The sequence below is a fragment of the Topomyia yanbarensis genome, unplaced genomic scaffold (assembly GCF_030247195.1).
Source record: "Topomyia yanbarensis strain Yona2022 unplaced genomic scaffold, ASM3024719v1 HiC_scaffold_251, whole genome shotgun sequence".
Classification (NCBI taxonomy): Eukaryota; Metazoa; Arthropoda; class Insecta; order Diptera; family Culicidae; genus Topomyia; species Topomyia yanbarensis.
In genome coordinates, this window is record NW_026683439.1 from 28,999 (window position 1) to 36,727 (window position 7,729).

Below are 7,729 nucleotides of genomic sequence, written 5' to 3' on the forward strand. Positions count from 1 at the left end.
TTTCCTTCGTTTTGTAGTAGCACTTTTATGCCGTTACTCGCAAAAGTGTTCATGTTCTATGGAATTTCCTATATACATGGCGCAATCGTACGTAAAACGACCGATTGCGTCAAAGCACATGACGTACTCCCCTCCCATTTATGTCACAATTAGTCATATCTCTTCCTCCTAATAGCGTGGTAGAATTTATAAATGGTCCTTATTGGCATAATCACAAGCTTATTGAGATCCCGTAACTTGAAATTTTCCACCTCGTTCGAGTAAACGTTCCGATATTACAATGAAGATGCGAAACAGAAAAAATATAAATGCTGCGTTCCCAAACGATAATAACATCACGCACGAATCAAACACCCTCCGTTTCCAAATAGTACGTACTTATTCTGAGCTCAATATAATTAACTGATGAGTTAATGGACTAAAATTACACCATTAAATATGACAATAAAACATTTGTTCCTCGTGCTGAAATGATTGCCGCAAATTGGTAATTGGGTTTGAATTGATCATGCAAATTGTCAATTCTCCACCCTCATACATAATTCAAAAGTCTTTCACTCAGACAAGACCATGCGTATTTCCCACACGCATTAAAGACCCAGTGGATTCGTTTCCTAGTTGGTCAAATTAACACTAAACAAACAAATAAATTAGTTTGCTCAGTCTAAAGAAATGTCAGCTAGATTGGCATCAACCGGCGGATACGTGTTCCCTTACAATGACATCAAATGAAAGTACATTTAAAATTATATACGACAAAATATGTGCAATTCAGAATATAACGAAATGAAGATTGCATAATTATTTGTATTTAAAAAAAAGATCGAAAAAAATTAGTTGCATAACCAAGGTGGTTCATTTTCAAAGATAGCACTGCTGATGCATCACTGTATAAAAATTGGTGATAAGGAACGCGGACGAAAATAGCTGACCACCGCCAAAATGCGCAAGATGAACCCTATATGTCTTGAAATTACACTAAGCAGACGGAACCGTACGGAATTTGGGAGGACTGTACTGATTTTTAGAGGCATGTACGGAAAAAGTAGCTGTACAGATTTTTCCGGAATTTGTACAGAATTTTCGAGCTGGAAGTAGTGTGGAAGTAGAAGTACTCGCGGGACAATACAAATTTTTCCACAAACGGAAACAGATCAAATAACGTTGCGGACTAGTTTCTCAGAATTTAAAAATATGTGATTTATTTTGATATGATTTAAGTCGATTTTATTTTCTGAGTCTTGGGGATAGGTAAATTTTATGAATTTTTCCTAACTCAAATAAAAAATAAACCGCAATCTGTCTAACTATAAGTGTGTGAAATGATACTGAAGCCCACAGTATCGGTAGTACCCGTAAAATAAAGAAAACGAGAATCTCTCTTACTTTTTAGAGGCGCAGCACAATTCAGCTATAACGTCTAATGCAATAGTACGGATTGCCTGCTCCTTTCATTTGCACTCCATGGCTCTTTAATTAAAACACTGCTTAAGGCCAATTGCAAAATGCCGAGATTCTGATTGCGATATTGATTGTACGGTTCAGATGTGAGGCGTGGAGACATCATGATCGCGTGGGCACGAGCGTACATATGTTCGTGCTAGAGACCGCGTTTATAAATGTTTAAGTGTTAAAACGTTGATTTAATCACCGGGGCGTTTTCATGTTAGCGAGATTGCGGGCGAAGGTGTGCGTGGATGATCGCGAAGGATTCAAGTGTTTGTATGTTAACGTGTTTGATCGCGTAGACGTTTGTCGCATGTGCTAGTGAGTATGTAACTTCGTGTGTATAAATTCTATTGTATAACGGCGTAGTCAGGTAACTGGGATATTCGCGACAGTTCTTGAATATTCACGCAAACCGCGAGTCTGATGCTTAATTTTGAGTGTACGGTTCAGATACTAGATGAGAGGAAGTTTCCCCATATCACCAGAGTGCGCAGCAATAAAACTTATTCTCTATTGTACATAAGCGTTATTCATTTTTTGATAATAGTCCAACCTCTACCGAGGGTAGAGGGTTCCGGACGTAACCGATGCATGATCGCGTGAAAGCGCGAAGGCGTGATTTTGAGTGTGCGCTTCATATCTAGAAGGGAGTGACTATCACTATCATCACTATCATGGTGCCCTTAGACTTCTAATGTGTATGATTTGTTTTTGAAAGGAAGACTGAAAGTATGGACATAGGCTGCTAGAACCAAAGGGACTTTCGAATGAGATTGATTCATGATCGCGTCGGTATAGTCGCATTTGAGGCCGCGTGTATTAATTAGTAAGAACTTACATATTTACTTGATAACCGGAGTGTTTTATCACAGAGAACAGACATCCATGATCGAACAAAAATATTTAAAAAACGCGTGTAAACATTTGAATTAATATACGATAAACACTAGCGCCGCCACACCAACCTATCCAAACTATCCGTCAAATCCATTCCGGAACCGGTTCGAAATCCTGAATGGATTCAGTATGGAATCTTGCTCAAAGAAAACAACCAATTTCGACTTTATCGGTTAATGCATTTGAGCTGGAATTCATACTGGAAGTCCGAACCGGTTCCGGATTAGTTTGACTGGGAAGAGGAATAACCCGTGTCAATTCAGTCGAACTCAGCCACAAAAAACATAACGACAGTAGCGCACCTGGTTTGGATATCCCAACTACCTTCGAAACCGTTAGAGATTTTACACAAGTTGAATGCTGAAGATGGACGTCTGTTCTCTGTGGTTTATGTATGCTAGGTCGCTGGCGTAGGTATGTTCGAATCACAGCGATTGCATGTTATGAGATTTTTATTGCCGTGAAGGGCACAAGCGTTTCTATGTGAACGTGATTGATCTCTTGGGCGTTTTTATCTTGCGCATGCTAGCGTGTGTATTACTTCCAGTATTTGAATTCGTTTATGCAACCATGTAGGCGTTTGCATATTCACGCAGGTTTTCGAGTTTTTGCTCTTGTTGTCAAACTGATGTTTAATTTTGAGTGTACTAGTACATACAAGTTCCGTATTTTACAGTGAGAGCCTCCGGGCGAGGACGAAGTCCAACGTCGGAAATTCGACGTCGGATTTCCGACGTTGAATATCCAGCGTCGCAATTCCGACATCGGATTTACGACGTCCAATTTCTTACGTCGAAATTCCGACGATGAATTTCCGACGTTGTAATTCCGACAATGAATCTCCGACGACGGATTTCAGAAATTGATTTTCCTACGTCGGAATTCCGACATTGAATTTCTGAAGTCGGAATTCCAAAGTTGAATTGCAGACGTCGAATTTCCTACGTCGGAATTCTGACGTCGAATTTCCGACATAGGAATTCGGATGTCGATTTTCCGAGATTGAAATTCCACAAAATGTCGGAATTTCGACGTCGCAACATTGAATTTCCGACAATGAACTTCCGCCGTCGGAATTCCGAAGTCTGATTTCCGACGTCGAATTTCTGATGTCAGATTTCCGACGTCCAATTTCCTACCTTGGGTTTGCGACATCATATTCCAACTTTGGACTTATGAAATGTGTGCACAAATTCAAATTGATTTATAAAACACTTGCTGCTTATAACTTATAACTAAGGGAGTCATAAGCAGCAATTGTTTTAAAAATTAATTTGAAATTTGCGAAAACGTCTCAAAAGACCAAAGTTGGAATTCGATGCCGCAAACCCTTGGTGGGAAATTCGAAGTTGAAAATTCAATGTCAGAATTACGCCGTAGGAAATTCAACATAGGAAATTCGACTTCGGAATTCCAACGTCGGAAATTCGATGTTGGAAATCCAAAGCCGGAAATTCGACATTGGAAATCCAACGTCGGAAATTCGACGTTGAAAATCCAACGAAGTAAACTCAATGTCGAAAATCCGACGTCGGAAATCCGATGTCGAATTTCCAACGCCGATGTCGAGTTCCAACGTCGAATTTCCGATGTCGGAATTCCTGCGTTGAATTTCCGACGTCGAATTTCCAACGTCGGAATTTCGATGTCGAATTTCCGACGACAAATTTCCGATGTCGGAATTTCTGCGTCGGATTTCCGACGTCGAATTCTCGTCGGTGGAATTCCGATGTCGAATTTCCGACTTGGAATTTTCGACGTTGCATTTCCGTCGTCGGAATTCCGACGCGGAATTTCCCACATCCGAATTCCGACGTCGTCAAATTTGTGACGTTGGAATTCCGACATCGCATTTACAACGACGAATTACCGATGTCGGATTTCTGATCTTGGATTTCCGACATTGACTTTCCGAAGTCCGAATTTCCGAAGTCGAAGTTCCGACGTCGGAATTCCTATGTCGAATTTACTACGTCGGAGTTCCTAGGAATTCAATGTCGATAATTCGACGTCGAAAATTCAGTGTTAGAAATCTGACGTCGGAAAATCATTGACGGAAGTCCGACATCGGAAATTCATTGTAGGAATTCTGACATGGGAAATACGACGTTGCAAAATCCGATGACGGAAATTCGATGTCGGAAATCTAAAGTCGAAATTCCGACGTCGGAAATTGGACGTCGGAGATTCAATGTCGAAAATTCCGACGTCGGAAATCCGTTGTCGGAAATACGATGTCAGAATTCCGACGTCGGAAATCCTTTGTCGGAAATAAGATGTCGGAATTCCGAATTCGGAAACTCAATGCCGGAATTCCAACTTCAGAAATTCAATGTTGGAAATGCGACGTGAGAAATTCAATGTCGCAAATCCGACGACGGAATTCCTACGTCGGAAATTCGACATCGGAATTCCGACGTTGGAAATTCAACGTCTCAAAAATTTAAAGTTGGAATTCGGAATGTCGCAAACCCGAGGTGACATCGGAAATCCGACATCGAAATTTCGATGCCAGAAATTCGACGTCAGAATTCTAACGTCGGAAATATTAGTTGAGTCAGTTATAAGCAGCAAGTGTCTTAAAAATCATTTTGCACATTCCTGTTCAGTTCGTCATCGTGAAAGGACGTTTTTTTACACGCGAAAAAAGTGGTCGTTCACGGTCACCCCTTAGTTATTCGCTTCAAAAATAAGTGATCCAAAAAATTTAACTGGTGCCGAAAAAACTCTTTTGCCTGATTTTCAACGGAGAGAAATATGGCGCCGCACAGTGGTCGGAAACGCCAAAAACGTGAACTTAATTCACTAGAGTGAGGAATATTGTATGGCAAACCCCTTAAGTCTAATTTTTTTTAATATAACTTTTTTCATTGTAACTTTTCGTATAAACTATGTTCAAGACAAATGTGTAGGTATCAAAACTACATAATATTGTCGAAGACTATATGTAAAAATACTCATTCATTTCAAAGCTATTGAAGATTTTTAAATTTTTTTACTCCAACTTCAACTACGTATAAGAAAGAAAGGTGCAAACCAAAATGCACAAACAGGCACTTTTTTAATTGTTTAAACTATGCACAATAAAGCTAAGAAGGTTTGGTGCGTAGCACTCTAGAACCCTATGAATAAGGTAAGCTTACTTTATCATGTTTTTTTACTTTTTCCATACAAAATTCAGCAAAAAATTTTTTTTTTATTTTTTTACCCCAATTTTTTAAATTTTTGGTTTGATATTCAATTTCAAGTATTATCACAGACTAACAGACATAACACTATGAGGGAATTCCCTCAAAAAAAATCGATGGGACAATTTTCCTAGAACACTAGCTCCACCTTTTATTCACAGTCCCAAACACTCATTTACTGGTGGGTTACCCCTCAGGTTTGGGAACAATTTTTCACTAGTGGTCTATCCTCCATATGCTTGTTCATATGTCAGTGGCGCCATAATTTCAAATGTGGCCACAGTCCCAACTACAGATATATTTAAAATGACCGTTAAAGCGGGCGAAGCTTTGTTTTTGAGTGTTATGTCTGTTAGTCTGTGGTATTATTATACCTGAATAGTTCAGATTTTTTAAACGTGGTGGCAAAAATGTGAAGTTTTTAATATCATTGGAGATCCCAAACTAATAAATACTCAAATAGAGATGTCATAATGAATTTAATGCTCACAAAAGGATGTCATACCATTAATTACAAAATTTTACAAAAAAAATTGAAAAAAAAAATTTTTTGCTGATTTTTGTATGGAAAAAGTCAAAAAACATGATAAAGTAAGCTTATCCTATTCATAGGGTTCTAGAGTGCCACGCACCAAACCTTCTTAGCTTGATTGTGCATAGTTTAGACTGTGAAAAAAGTGCGTGATCGTGCCTTTAGGTTTGCACCTTTCTTTCTTTTACGTAGTTGAAGTTGGCGTAAAAAATGTAAAAATCTTCAATAACTTTGAAACGAATGAATATTTCTACATACCGCCTTCGACAATATTATGTAGTTTTGATACCTACACATTTTTCTTGAACATAGTTTGCATGAAAAGTCACAATTGAAAAAGTTATATTAAAAAAACTAGATATAAGGGGGTTGCCATAGAAAATACCTTATAACTCGATAACCTTCAGTCCTACAAGCTCAAGTTCTTCAACAATATTCTTCACTATGAGCATTTCTAAAACATTTTCTACGTCGTCAGCATAAAAAGTTAATTTTTTTTAGGTCGATCATAGTAAGCCATGCCTAATTTCAAATGTTATCAGATTGTGGGGAATATTCATACAAACAATTCTTCCAAAGACACCCTGTAAATATATTCGATGGTTTGGCCTCTAATGAATTAAGTTCACGTTTTTGGCGTTTCCGACCACTGTGCGCCGGATCCGTCGGGCGTTGACACAGGAGGGAGCTCCAAATCCCTAACACTCGAACATACCAGACATACGAATACAAGCAAAGCGACTTTTCGCCTTTCCGTGTGATTGTGAAACTATTATGGCGTTTTCGTTTTTTCTTGGTGCTACACCGGTGTAGTGCAAAGAAAGAGATAGACTGATTACACCCAAGTTTGAATGAGTGTAGCACCGACTACACCGGTGTAGTGCAGTGTCAAAAACGAATATGCCATTAGACGATGACGGAGGCAATCTACATATCAACAAGCTGTCGTTTGGGAAACTTTAGACGAAGATTGACGAATACAAGCAAAACGCCACCAACGTTCGAGCGCTGGGAAGAAACAAAGTGCTGGTCTTCTTAAAGTGCTTCCAAACAGCCAATAAGTTGCAATCTGATCAAGTGCTGCGCAAAAACAACTACAAGACCTACATTCCTCGCAACTTCGTGTCGGTAGCAGGTGTCGTAGCTGGAGTTCCAACTGATATGAGCATCGATGAAATCCAAGAGAACATCTCAAGTCAATACTCAATTTTGGCCATCAACCGACTGCATCGTAACGGCCAGGAACGAAAATTGAAACACAGGATCAGCATCACTTTCCGAGCCCGCTCCCTCCCGAGAGAGGTTCGTCTCTTTTGTTGCATCAACTCATTACGTCCATTCATCAATAAGCCGATACTTTGCCTGAACTGTCTCAGGTACAATCACGCAACGGATAACTGCCGATCGAAGACACGATGCCAAAACTGTGCACGACAGCACGAAAATATGGGGCACGAAGAAACAAAATCAAATACCTGTATTGCAAGGAAGATGCCAACTATATGACATCTGATGGACAATGCGCAGAAATGAAACGACAAAGAAATATTACAACGATAATAGCCAAGACGACACTCACGTATATGGAAGCAAAAGAGCAAATTTCCAATCTTTAGGGAGAACCGCTACGAAATGCTTACGAACACCGACGACTTTTCGTCAC